This window comes from Saccopteryx bilineata, chromosome 3 (genome assembly GCF_036850765.1).
Source record: "Saccopteryx bilineata isolate mSacBil1 chromosome 3, mSacBil1_pri_phased_curated, whole genome shotgun sequence".
NCBI classification, from domain to species: Eukaryota; Metazoa; Chordata; class Mammalia; order Chiroptera; family Emballonuridae; genus Saccopteryx; species Saccopteryx bilineata.
The window spans coordinates 34,986,192-35,000,874 of NC_089492.1; the positions used below are offsets into that span (position 1 = coordinate 34,986,192).

Genomic DNA, 14,683 nt, shown 5'->3' on the forward strand with positions numbered 1-14,683 from the left:
GGATAACCACTGTGCAGAGGAAGTCGTGGCGGTAGGACCGGAGTTGGTAAGCTAAAAGAAAAAATACATTTTCAGTAAATCAACTTCTTACCACCCCACCACCCATATTTTAGTTTTGGCGGTACACATGTATGTTGCATTTAGTCTGGGAATCCTAAAAGGGGTGTAAATATTCAAACCATTTTAGAAAAAAACCCAAAACTCTGAGTCATATTTTAGAGTTAGAACACTCTAGTCACTCATTGCCATTACTAATAGATCTATCTGGGTTATAAAGAAGACTTACCTAGCGGCCAGCAACTATTAATTGATGCCTATAGCTCTTTGGAAGACTGTCCTTGCCTCTGAAGCCTTCATTTAACTGAGGGGGTGGGATGCCTATTTAGAAAAGGACTTGAAAATTGCCAAATGCTCCCAGACTCAGATCGGAGAAAACACTTATAGATTGTCTTTCCCTTCTCCCATGCCACACTTTTGGTACTTGGCCTAATTCAGAGAAGGCTGACTCTTGAGTGTTTCTTCAGAGCCGGCCGAGCCGCCGTGCGGGCTTCCCGCCTCTAGGGGGCGCGCCGGTCGCCGCAGCGTGAGGCCGCTCTGGCCAGACGGGGCTCCGCTTGTTTCTGTGGCCGGCCTCTCACCTCCGCCAGCCGACGCCTTCGCCGCCGGGACGCTGCGGCAGCTGTCACCTCTGCTCCGCGGAGTTGCAGGTACCTGGGTAGGGGCCCCTGGGTCGCCACAGGGTGGAAGCCGCTGACACCTACCCCGCCGACCCTGAAGTGCCGGAGAGACGCGGCCCGGGGCCTGGCCGAGGGGCCTGAGGAGCGAGGCCGCCCGGGCTCCCCGCACCTACTCGGTGGTCGGAGGGAGCTGGACAGGCCCTGGCGGGCTCGGGGTCCGAGCTTCTCCCGAGGGCCGGGGAAGGCCTGCGGGTTCTTGTTCGCGTCTGCGGGGGAGGCCGTGGTTGTCCGCGGGAGGGTGCGGGAGGGTTGTCCGTGGTTGTCCGGCCCGCGGCGGGGCTCGCTCGCGGTGAGCCCGGAGGTTTGAGGTCCGAGCCGAGCCGTGGCCGGACTCCGGTCATCAGGCCTGGGCCACACGTGTGCTTTTGCCGCGTTAGCACGGACAGTACGTGGTCGGCTATTAGGAGCCCGCAGCCTGGCGTGCGCAGAAGCTGCTGACATGTAAGTGAATTGTCCAGAATGGCACCTGGCCCTGGGGCGCCGTGTTAGAAACAGCCTTTGCCCCTCGGTTAACGAGAAATGCTGAGAAGCAGGTTGTTTACCACCCCCCGCACCCCAGATTTTCCAACGGTGCTCTGCCTCGAAAAAAAGATACTTTTATTCATTAAAACGCTCCCCAGTGTTCAGAATATGAAGATATTGAGGTAAAATAATATACCATTGAATAGTTACATTTCCTAAAAATTGTTATAGTTCTCATTTCCTAAAAAATTGAATAGTTCTCATTTCCTAAAAAATAATGGTGGTACCAGGAGCTCCTAGCTTAAACAGGTATTTGTTATTTATTAGAGCCACATTGTCTAGTACAGTGGCTCCGACCACATACAACTATTTACATTTTAAATGTAAGGTGCTTAGCATTAATAACTGCAGTATTGGTTCTCAGCATTCTGGTGTGCTAGTATTTAGTGCTGTTTTAAAGTATTTTTTAAAAAGATTTTATTTATTTATTTTCGAGAGGAGAGGGGGGGGAGGAAGAGAGAGAGAAAGAAGGGGGGAGGAGCAGGAAGCATCAACTCGCATATGTGCCTTGACCAGGCAAGCCTAGGGTTTTGAACTGGTGACCTCAGGGTTCCAGGTTGACACTTTATCCACTGCCCCACCACAGGTCACGGTGAAGTATTTATATTTTTGATTATACAGTGTGTCCGTAAAGTCATGGTGCACTTTTGACCGGTCACAGGAAAGCGACAAAAGATGATAGAAATGTGAAATCACCAAATAAAAGGAAAACCCTCCCAGTTTCTGTAGGATGATGTGGCAGCATGTGCGCATGCGCAGATGATGACGTGACACCGTGTATACAGCGGAACAGCCCACGGCCATGCCAGTTGAGATGTGGACGGTACAGAGGAAAATTCAGTGTGTTCTGTGGCTCGCTAAATTCGAATCCATGACCAAAGTGCAACATGAATATCGGCGCGTTTATAAGGAAGTACCACCACATAGGAATAACATTACTCGGTGGGATAAGCAGTTGAAGGAAACTGGCAGTTTGGTGGAGAAACCCCGTTCTGGTAGACCAGGGGTCCCCAAACTACGGCCCCCCGGGCCACATGCGGCCCCCTGAGGCCATTTATCCGGTCCCCGCTGCACTTCCGGAAGGGGCACCTCTTTCATTGGTGGTCAATGAAAGGAGCACATTGACCATCTCATTAGCCAAAAGCAGGCCCATAGTTCCCATTGAAATACTGGTCAGTTTCTTGATTTAAATTTACTTGTTTTTTATTTTAAATATTGTATTTGTTCCCGTTTTGTTTTTTTACTTTAAAATAAGATATGTGCAGTGTGCATAGGGATTTGTTCATAGTTTTTTTTATAGTCCGGCCCTCCAACAGTCTGAGGGACAGTGAACTGGCTCCCTGTGTAAAAAGTTTGGGGACCCCTGTGGTAGACCATCAGTCAGTGACGAGTCTGTAGAGGCTATATGGGATAGCTACCTAAGGAGCCCTAAAAAATCTGTGCGTGAGCCCACATCGAACTGCACTGAATAGGTATGAAACTGGGAGAGTTTTCCTTTTATTTGGTGCAGATTTCACATTTCTGTTGTCTTCTGTTGCTTCCCTGTGACCGATCAAAAGTGCACCATGACTTTACGGACACACTGTATATCTTTGTATAGTTTTTTGGCTTTTTTTTTTTTTTTTTTTTTTTTACAAACCTTTAAGTATTTATGTCTTGGGATACAGGGAGGGAATTATATGTTCTGTTACAACTTTCAAATTGAATTAATGGTACATTTGTTTTTTTAAAGTATTCTGTATTTCCATGATCTCAAAAGGTATTAAGACAATTGTTAAAGCAAATCTTTTATTACAAAAATAATTATAACTATATTCAGAGACTTTCCAAATAAGCAAAATATGAAATTGACAGTATTGAAATTGATTCAGGTACCCTGATAAAATTAAGAGATGACAAATGGGAAATGTTTTCTTTGACACAGTCTAGCTCATTATCAATAAGATTTCAGTTTCTGCAAATATAAAGAAGTAATTAAAAGGAAAGGGATCTCAAAGAAGAGATGACACAATTTGAAGATGAAGGAGTTGGTAATTATATTACCATTATATTGCTTCGTGTTAATATAGGGAGATTTTTCAGCATCTGGAAAAATTTACCAAAAATATGCTAGCAACTCATTTACAATGCTTTATTTTCTATTTTTTGTGGTTATTTCAATTTTCTTTATTTTTATGTGGTTTATTTTTATATAATATTTTGTTTTATTTTTCTGCCAATTTATATTAGGATGATGGTATATGTTTATCTCATTTTTATAAGTTTATATTTTTATTGGATGTTCTGAAATGTTGCTAATACTTTAATTTGAGATGTACTGAACACTTAATTTTACTTGTTAAAACATGAATTCTGAATTTTAAAAAATAGCTACCATTAATGCTATTATTACATAAAATAAGTATTGAAATACCCATGCTGTCATTTTGCTTTAATGTTGTCTTTCTACTAGTACATACCTGTTATAGAAGGAGTGAAAAATATTGGTTTATCATTTCTAAATATTTATAATTTCTACTTCTTGAACATTAAAAGGCACTCAAGAAGTAGACATATGATCATGATTTCTCTTTAAATGTGATGTTAGTATTATTGGTGTCCCGTTTTGGGCCATACATTTTTGTTTAGGTATATTCTTTGGCCGATTTCAAAGAGTGTCTTCATGCCTGTTGTTGCCATTTAGGCATTAATGTCAACTTCCATGCTCCATTGAAAAACATATTTGAATGCATTTTATATTTATACCATACCTTCATTTAACTAAAAAGTATGGATGGAGCACTTAATATATATAATTGACACTATTAGACTCTGTGGATTGTGTTGAACAAGACAAACAAGCTCCAGCCCTCAAAGAACTTACATTCAAAGGGGAGAGATATATAGTAAATGATTAATCAAGTAAACAAGAAAATTCTAGATGATGATAAGAACCAAGATGAATTAAACAAATGATGTGAGAAGTAACTTGTGGGGATAAGTACATTTGAGCTGATACCTGAGTGCTGGGAATGAGCCAGTTGAGTCAAGATCTGTCCAGGAGAAATACATTTCAGTAGAAGGAAGAGTAAGTACCAAGACCCTGAGGCAGGGAAGAGCTAAAGGGAACTTAAAGGAGGCTAGAAGGACTAGAGTAGAGAGAACAGGAAGTGGGGATGGTTCAAGATGAAATCAGGTAGGCAGGAGCAAAATCATTCACAGTTTTGTCGACCATGGCAAGGATTTTAATGTTATTATTTTTTTAATGCAAGGGGTTGCCATTGACTTATTTAAATCAGGGGAATGACATGAAGTGATTTGTGGTTTTAGAAGATTGTTCTGTGTGGTGAAATTGTACAGAGGGAAAAGTAGAAGTGGAGAATGGTTAGGAGTTTATTATAGTAGGCTCAGTAAGAGGTCATCTGTGGACCATTGGAGCCCCTGAAAAGTTCTTAGCTTCAATGTGATGTTCCAAAAGCATGGGGTGGAGGTAGCCAGTAAGAATGAGACTGAGAGACCATTAGGAAAGCAATAGAAAACTATGGAAAACAGGGGTCCCCAAACTTTTTACACAGGGGGCCAGTTCCCTGTCCCTCAGACTGCTGGAGGGCCGGACTATAAAAAAAAACTATGAACAAATCCCTATGCACACTGCACATATCTTATTTTAAAGTAAAAAAACAAAACGGGAACAAATACAATATTTAAAATAAAAAACAAGTAAATTTAAATCAAGAAACTGAACAGAATTTTAATGGGAACTATGGGCCTGCTTTTGGCTAATGAGATGGTCAATGTGCTCCTCTCACTGACCACCAATGAAAGAGGTGCCCTTTCCAGAAGTGCGGCGGGGGCGGATAAACGGCCTCGGGGCTGCATGCGGCCCGGAGGCCGTAGTTTGGGGACCCCTGATGTAAAAGGTTGTATGTTAGAGCCAGAATTAGGAGTGGAGGTGGTGTGAATGGAAAGGAAAAAGAATTTGAGAGACAGTGAAGAATGAAGAGTTGACAGGACTTTGTGTCTCATGGCAGTATCAGGAGAAAAGGCATCAGGGATGATGATGACTAGAAGCCAGGGTTACTAGAGAGTTGTTAGTACATACTATCGACAGAAATTTGGAGTACTGTCTTTGTTGGGGTGTAGTTATGGGGTGTTGGATTTTAGATATGATGTAGAGGTGAAGATACCCAGATGGGACTGTTCATAGAATTGCCCTGTGTATTCATGTGCCAATGTACAGTTACTGTTACTGTCTCTTTGGATTTCTCTGCTTGCTCATTCTGCCCTTGCGGAGCACCATACTCTTTTAAGAGTTCTTATTATAACCCCTGACCTCCTACAGGGAAGAATTCATTTTATTCATTGATACTAAGATGTAGAGATCCTTTACCCTAAATTCAGACTCATGTTTTTAAGGGATACTTTTACTTGGAAACTAAGAGAAAAAAAAACAACTAGCATCTCATATTTGTTTCTTGCATTATAGTTTTCAAAGTTCTTCATATAAAAAACAAAGTAGATAAGGCAGATATATTATCCCAGCTTTTCAAATGAGGAAACTTAGGTTCTTAGCGATGGCCTACTCAAGACTGTACCCTAGAAATTGGCAGAGTCAGGACCCAAGATGCGAATCGTTGGTATCTGGTCCTCAGTGCCTGTCCTAAAGAATAATTCCTGATAAATTTACAGAGCACAGATCTCTTGATTCAAGTCTAAGTCTGCCTTCACTTTATAGCTTATGAGCATCCAACTGGTTATTTTTCTTAGCTTCATCCTTGTCTAGATTGAGGGGGAAATGGTACCTTTGGGTTAGCTCAGGGGTAGTCAACCTTTTTATAGCTACTGCCCACTTTTGTATCTCTGTTAGTAGTAAAATTTTCTAACCGTCCACCAGTTCCACAGTAATGGTGATTTATAAAGTAGGGAAGTAACTTTACCTTATAAAATTTATAAAGCAGAGTTACAGCAAGTTAAAGCATATAATAATAATTACTTACCAAGTACTTTATGTCAGATTTTCGCTGTTTGACAGAATAAATCTTTATAAAACAACTTACTATAGTTAAATCTGTCTTTTTATTTATACTTTGGTTGCTCCGCTACCGCCCACTGTGAAAGCTGGAACGCCCACTAGTGGACAGTAGGGACCAGGTTGACTCCCACTGGGTTAGCAGAACCCTGACACTGAGATTTGATCCAGTTCTCAATTCCTTCTGAAAGTTTTTAGTCTTTTCTCCAATTCATAATCCCCTCAGGTCTTCCTCTCTGACGGTGTACTTGTGGTCATTGTCCTTTTATAATTCCTGGTCCTCTGCATAGGAAAGGCATTTTCTTCCTTGGTGGAGGTGGGAGTGTCATCTGCCTAAACATTGGCAGGAACAAGAAGCTGGCTGGAGAGAGTTAGGGAAAATTGTGTGGACAGGTTTCTTTCCCCTGTGACCAAAAGGGCGCTAAAGGAGAGGTTGAGAAATATAGATAGGAGACATTTCATAAGATGTGAGGGAGTGGACAAGGTGGGAGAGCCAGAGCTAGCTGTCGGAATGGGGAGTTACTGTTAATATTGGGTGTAGAAACAAGTTCCGAAGGGCAAAATCCAGGTAAGGGTGACTGAAATGAATGAAGTAGAGATAAAGATATTTGACAGTGAGAAGTATGAGGAACTCTTGGGTTAATCATTTTTCACGTGATAAATTACATACATGGAGCCATCCAATAAGATATAATGAAACCTGACCAGGCAGTGGCGCAGTGGATAGAGCCTCAGACTGGGATGCAGAGGACCCAGGTTCAAGACCCTGAGGTCGCCAGCTTGAGCATGGGCTCATCTGGTTTGAGCAAAAGCCCACCAGCTTGAACCCAAGGTCGCTGGCTCCAGCAAGGGGTTACTCAGTCTGCTGAAGGCCCACGGTCAAGGAACATATGAGAAAGCAATCAATGAACAACTAAGGTGTTGCAGTGCGCAATGAAAAACTAATAATTGATGCTTCTCATCTCTCTGTTCCTGTCTGTCCCTGTCTATCCCTCACTCTGACTCTCTCTGTCTCTGTAAAAAAATAAAATAAATAAAAATAATTAAAAAAGAAAAGATATAATGAAAAACTCAAATTTGGACCAGAGAAGACAGAAGGAAAGTGATATGAAAAATCAGTGTATTTGGTAAAAACTATTTTAGATTTATTTGTTTTTGTATCAATGGGAAAGACATACTGAAATATCAGTGGTACGTTTAATAGTTACTTTGCACTTAAAAATTTGTCTTTAATTTGTTTTTACTTATTTATTTTTTTCTTGTATTTTTCCGAAGTGAGAAGCAGGGGGAGGTAGACAGACAGACTCTCATATGCACCCGACTGGGATCCACCCGGCTTGCCCAACAGGGAGCAATGCTCTGCCCATCTCGGCCATTGTTCCGCTGCAACTGGAGCCATCCAGTGCCTGAGGCAGAGGCCATGCAGCCATCCTCACGCCTGGGCCAACTTTGCTCCCATGGAGCCTTGCCTGCAGGAGGGGAAGAGACAGAGAGAAAGGAGAGGAGGAGGGGTGGAGAAGCAGATGGACATTTCTCCTGTGTGCCCTGGCTGGGAATCGAACCCAGACTTCCACATGCTGGGCCAATGCTCTACCATTGAGCCAACCGGCCAGGGTCTTTAATTTGTTTTTGTGTCTGTTTCTGTACTTCTCTGCCATTTAAGATGCTAAACATTTCATAATCCTAGATCATTGTCCCAAATACAAAGCTTGTAAATTCTGATAATGTAATTTATTTGATTTATCTAAATATAAGAAATTTATTCTCTCACCTATTGTTTGAAGACAGTGAAGTCATTATCTTTTGATAGCATTTTATTTTTTTATTTTTTTAATAAATTTTTATTAATGGTAATGGGATGACATTAATAAATCAGGGTACATATATTCAAAGAAAACATGTCTAGGTTATTTTGTCATCAAATTATGTTGCAAACCCCTCGCCCAAAGTCAGATTGTCCTCCGTCACCCTCTATCTAGTTCTCTGTGCCCCTCCCCCTCCCCCTAACTCTCTCCCTCCCTCCCTCCCATGTCCTCCCTCCCCCCCCCCACCCTTGGTAACCACCACACTCTTGTCCATGTCTCTTAGTCTCATTTTTATGTTCCACCAATGTATGGAATCATGTAGTTCTTGTTTTTTTCTGATTTGCTTATTTCACTCCTTATAATGTTATCAAGATCCCACCATTTTGCTGTAAATGATCTGATGTCATCATTTCTTATGGCTGAGTAGTATTCCATAGTGTATATGTGCTACATCTTCTTTATCCAGTCTTCTATTGAAGGGCTTTTTGGTTGTTTCCATGTCTTGGCCACTGTGAACAGTGCTGCAATGAACATGGGGCTACATGTGTCTTCACGTATCAATGTTTCTGAGGTTTTGGGGTATATACCCAGTAGAGGGATTGCTGGGTCATAAGGTAGTTCTATTTGCAGTTTTTTGAGGAACCACCATACTTTCCTCCATAATGGTTGTACTACTTTACAGTCCCACCAACAGTGAATGAGGGTTCCTTTTTCTCCACAGCCTCTCCAACATTTGCTATTACCCGTCTTGTTGATAATAGCTAATCTAACAGGAGTGAGGTGGTATCTCATTGTAGTTTTGATTTGCATTTCTCTAATAACTAATGAAGCTGAGCATCTTTTCATATATCTGTTGGCCATTTATATCTCTTCCTGGGAGAAGTGTCTGTTCATGTCCTCTTCCCATTTTTTTATTGGATTGTTTGTTTGTTTGTTGTTGAGTTTTATGAGTTCTTTGTAAATTTTGGATATTAGGCCCTTATCTGAGCTGTCGTTTGAAAATATCAGTTCCCATATATTGATAGCATTTTAAAGAACTGTTTTTCTTATTGATTAATGTCACTCCATTAAATTAAATTTTTTTTTTTTTTTTTCCTGAAGCTAGAAACCGGGAGAGACAGTCAGACAGACTCCCGCATGTGCCCGACCGGGATCCACTCTGCCCCTCCGGGGCGTCGCTCTGCCGCGACCAGAGCCACTCTAGCGCCTGGGGCAGAGGCCAAGGAGCCATCCCCAGCGCCCGGGCCATCTTTGCTCCAATGGAGCCTCAGCTGTGGGAGGGGAAGAGAGAGACAGAGAGGAAGGAGAGGGGGAGGGGTGGAGAAACAGATGGGCGCTTCTCCTGTGTGCCCTGGCCGGGAATCGAACCCGGGACTTCCACACACCAGGCCAACGCTCTACCACTGAGCCAACCGGCCAGGGCCGCCATTAAATTTAATTTTCTAAATGAAATTATTTTAAAAAACTGTTTTCCTATTATAACTATTTTTGCTTGACACAGTAGGATTTTCTTCAGTACAAGAACAAAAGTTTAAAGTAGCGGTTATTCAAACTTAAAAAAAAAACCACACCACTCTTCCTAATAGTTTTATAGTACATCATGCTCCTATTGACAGGTCATCTAGAAAAAAAAATTATATTTAGACATTTACCATATTATTCCCAATCTCTTTGGTATTTGTCATGGAACAGATAACAAAATTGAGGCATGTGCCACATAACAACATTTTGATCAACAACAGATAGCATGTTTGATGGGGGCCATATAACATTACAGTCTAGCTAAAAATTTTCTGTTGTCTAGAGAGTGATATCATAGCTGGCTGTTGTAACATCATAGTGGAGCACACTATTCATGTGCGTGTGGTGATGCCGATGTAAACCTATTGTACTGCTAGTCATATAAAAGTACAGCACATACAATTATGAGCAGTACATACTAGTTGATAATGATAATAAATGACTTTTACTGGTTTACAGTATACTTATAAAAGTTTGCTGTAAAACAGTTAATCTGACATCAGACTCATACACTGAATGTTTATCACATCTCTTGATTTCATTATTTTCTTTTATGCTGGATTTAATCTCATGTTGTACATGCTGTACGCACTTGTAGCCTAAGAACAACAGACTATACCCGATAGCCTAGGTGTGTAGTGAGCTGTATCAGTGTTTTTCAAATGCCAGTCCACAAACCAGTGGTTGAAGACTGCTGGGCTATAGTGTCTAGGTTTGTGTATGTGCACCCTATTTGCACAATGATGAAATTGCCTAATGATGCATTTCTCAGAATATATATCAGTCATAAATAGCACATGACTGTGTTAAATAGTTTTGAGAGTAAGGACCAGAAAGAAAATAAAGTTTGTATTTGCTAAAACCAGCAAACAATTTTAATGGACTGTGTTAAGGGAAAAAAAAAAAAATATATATATATATATATATACACACACACACACATACTGTTGAAAAACCATTTCCTGGAAAACAGCAAATCTGAGAGCTGTGTAGCTGTTAAAACTTCAGATCCAGCCCTGGCCGGTTGGCTCAGTGGTAGAGCGTCGGCCTGGCGTGCAGGAGTCCTGGGTTCGATTCCCGGCCGGGGCACACAGGAGAGGCACCCATCTGCTTCTCCACCCTTCCCCCTCTCCTTCCTCTCTGTCTCTCTCTTCCCCTCCCACAGCCGAGGCTCCATTGGAGCAGAGTTGGTCCGGGTGCTGAGGATGGCTCTGTGGCCTCTGCCCCAGGTGCTAGAATGGCTCTGGTTGCAACAGAGCGATGCCCCAGATGGGCAGAGCATCGCCCCCTGGTGGGCGTGCCGGGTGGATCCCGGTCAGGCGCATGCAGGAGTCTGTCTGACTGCCTCCCCATTTCCAGCTTCGGAGAGGTGCAGGAAAGAGAAAAAAGGAAAAAAAAATTTAGGAAAAAAAAAACAACAACTTCAGATCCCTAGTTACTAACCACTCTTCTCTGTTGGTCATAATGACCGGTAGGTCTCTGAGCAGTCAGTTAAAAATAGCTTCATTAAGAATTTGCCAGCCCCTATTCCCATTTCTGAAAGATTCCCTAAAATTCCCAGTACAAAGATATAAATTGAGCCAACTGACCCATCTACCATTTTGATAGAGAGGCAGCCGTGGCCAGCTGGCTCAGTGGATAGGGTGTTGGCTCAGCCTATATAGATGTTCCAGGTTTGATTCCCGGTCAGGACACACAAGAGAAGCAGCCATCTTCCCTTTCTCTCCCTCTTTCCCTTCTCTCTCTCCATCCCTTCCACAGCCAGTGGCTTGATTGGCTTCATTGGTTCCTGCTTGTGCCCCAGGCAGTGAGGATAGCTCAGTTGGTCAGTTCTGAGCATGTCAGCCTCAGGCACTAAAAATAGTTCAGTTGATTAGAGCATTGGCCCAAGATGAGGGTTGCTGGGTGGATTCTGGTCAGGTGCATACTGAAGTCTGTCTCACTATCTCCCCTCCTTTCACTTAAAAAAAAAAAATAGGAGAGAGGCTGTGTGGGGACCAGATCTCAATCAGAAAGAGGAGTCTTTTAATTCAGTGCCCTCCCCTCAGAACTATTGTACTTAAGCTATCAGGATTGCTGATTCAGCTCTGCTTTAGAAATTGGCATTTCCCACTTCTTGCCCCACATCTTAGGCTCCTAAGTGACAGCAGGAGGAAAGTTACAGCCAAAAAATACAATTTCTGCCTGTAATCCTCTACTGATTTTTATTCCCCTAAATTGGGCTAGAAAACTGAGGGGGGGGGGGAAATCCACATTTCTCTTTCTTGAATCTAGAGTCATTTCTAAGCATATAACTCCCTACTTTCCTTTTCCTGGGCATCAAAAGATGCCTTCGTTGGGTCTGACCTGTGGTGGCACAGTGGATAAAGCGTCAACCTGGAAACGCTGAGGTTGCCTGGTCAAGGCACATATGGGAGTTGATGCTTCCTGCTCCTCCCCCCTTCTCTCTCTTTCTCTCTCTCTCTCTCTCTCTCTCTCTCTCTCTCTCTCTCTCCTCTCTATAATGAATAAATAAAATCTTTAAAAAAAAAAAAAAGATGCCTTCGCAAAATAGGTTACCCCAGTCTAAAGGGAGTATAACAGGAAAAGACTACAGATACCACCCTTAAAGCCTCAGATCCTCCTCAGCTCTCTTAGACTCTTTACTCGCTTCCTACCAAAGGTCTCATTCTTAATTCTTATATCCAGTGGGAAGAAAGAGGAAATTTCTAACACCTCATATGGTGGTCCTTTTGTGACTATACATAAACATGCTATTTTTAAAGGCTGTTTGGCTAAGTTGGTTTCTTAGTCCTATCTTCAGTCTTTTTTTTTTTTAATCTGTCCTTGTTTACCAGGGTCTCCTGATGGAATGAATAGGGTAGGATGTGAGTCTAATAACAATTTGTAAGGAGTTCTTGAATTTTGAGAGTCCACCTATGCCATAACTAAATATCATGGAGCTCTAGACTAGGGTGATTTGCATAACGCCACATGAAATCAGACCACGCATCAAAGAAGGCTATTAGATCTTCTCTGAGGCTGTACAGGGGGCGCCCTCGTCTGCCCTGTGTCACTAGAATGGATGTTTTGTATGAACAATGCAGTACATCTTACACCATGAATATGGCTACAACCTTGGGGATGAGAGGTAGTGTATAAAGTAGCATATAAAGTTATAGCCTCTCTGGTTCTCAGTATCCTTCTCTAGTAAAAGAAGGAGACTGGCTGAGATAATCCTAGATGACCATTTCAGCTCTGAAATTTCATGGAAATATTTAAGTTTCTCCTAGGAGCATAATCTTGTACCTTCAGACTTCAGGCAAAGTCTGCTTTAAATTTTGTGGACTTTTTAGAAAATAAGGAATAATTTTAAAAAGTTGTAGTCTCTATATTTTTAAATAACACTGAATTAATGAATAAGCAAGAATGCTGTTTTCATAAAACTTTAATTCTGTGTAAATGAAATCTGCTAAGGTGGGTTCAGTGAGGTTTAGCTTTCAGAATAGGCCTGCAATCATGTTTATGCTATTTGCTTGGCAAACTTTTTTTAAGGGACATTTGACTTAATCAAACTTTGAATTTTCAAAAATTCAGAATTAGTAAAAATTATAAGAAGTAACTGAAATTAAAGAGAAACTTCAGAGGTGCTCTTTCTGCTTTGTACCCGTACTAGAGGCTACAATTGCACTTAAAGCCCCGGTAGACCACCAGGTGGCACCATTAGGCTGTATCAATAAAATGCTGCTGTAGCTAGAAAAAACTTCTTTAAAGAAGTCAAGTAACTTTTTACAGAAATACTCTGTGCATGAAAGACTTAAGATTGAGCTCCCAGTGCTTAGTTAATATCTTTATTATAAACTGTATAAACTGGAAATTTCCAGTGGAAGGAAGTCCCTTGCTAAGAATTTTAAACATAGTAAAATTACACAGTAAAGATTTTGGAAAATATCGAAAGGTATTACAGTAAAATAAAATATCCCAGATGACCAATATTTCCTTTGTGAACAATTAATTTTTATTTCTTTTAAGCCAGTATCTTTCTAAAACTTGAATTGTAACTAAATTTTAATAATGTTAAAAATAAAGTAATATAAACATTACGGGAAAATCATGTTAGAAATTCTTGTTTGGTGTTATCCTGATGGGGAAAGAATATTGGCGGCAAATGTTTTCCCACTATTCTAATGAGTAAGGAGTACTTGAGAATAGTGAGTCCAGGAATTTAGTCATGTCCTATAAAGTAGAAAACATTTCCAAATATTTTATTGTTGTTTTCTCACACTTTTAAATTTTGTGTCATGTGACATGATTGCAAAGAGTTAATTCAGACTTAATGAGCTAAACTGATGTTTCCTGTAAAGTAAGAAACATTTCCAGATATTGATTGTTTTTCCACAGTAAGGAGTTAATTCATAATTTGTGGACTAGAACTAATGTTGCTTTTTATGTAATCTTTGATGGAAAGGTTTTCTAAACTGATTTATTATATAAAAAAGAATCTTAAAAAAACAAACTTAGTGACAACTCTTTCACCCATAAAATGAGAACAATGGTAGTACTTACCTTGCACAGTTTTTATGAGGATAATAACCTAATAAATATTAAATATTATGTATCTCAGATGTTGCTAAGCAGTTGTTTTCATAGTAATAGCAAATATACAAACAAATCTTTTTTTTCCTTTTTATTAAGCTTTGATTCCTAAGAACCGCTACTAATATGTGATTAGCCTACTTTTAATTATTATATGAACTTAAAAATAATGAACTAGCCTTCCTTAAAGTAGTATTCTGTAATTCACACATTTCACATTAACCTCACCTTTACTGCATTTATAAAGTTGACAATGAAGAAATCCCAAAGTTAAGAATTTTAGACTCAGTCAAATTTGACTAAACTGTTGGAAATAAGACAGAATGAGAATTCTCCACAAATTTAGAAATAAAGTAAAAATGTATCTGTCCATGGTAGAGCCAGATCTATTTTTAAATTATTCTTACTGAACATCTAGTAATTATTTTTGAGCCTTAGAAGTATAATCTGGAAGGTTCTACTTACATATATTCTTCCTTTTTCCAATGTTCTTCATAGTACTGGGATATCCTAAA

General features: G+C 40.6%; 1 protein-coding gene across 3 annotated transcripts in view; it reads left to right on the forward strand.

Annotated features, from left to right (window-relative positions):
* The first annotated feature begins 578 nt into the window (after positions 1-578).
* ANKRD46 (ankyrin repeat domain 46) overlaps positions 579-14,683 on the forward strand; it is a 34,137-nt gene continuing 20,032 nt past the window's right edge. Inside the window, exon 1 of one of the 3 annotated variants that reach the window (XM_066265943.1) lies at positions 579-707. The gene's annotated coding sequence lies outside the window, so the exon portion shown is untranslated. Of the gene's footprint in view, positions 708-1,095; positions 1,179-14,683 lie in introns of those variants that run through there. The other 2 variants (XM_066265946.1, XM_066265944.1) reach the window with 2 other exon arrangements.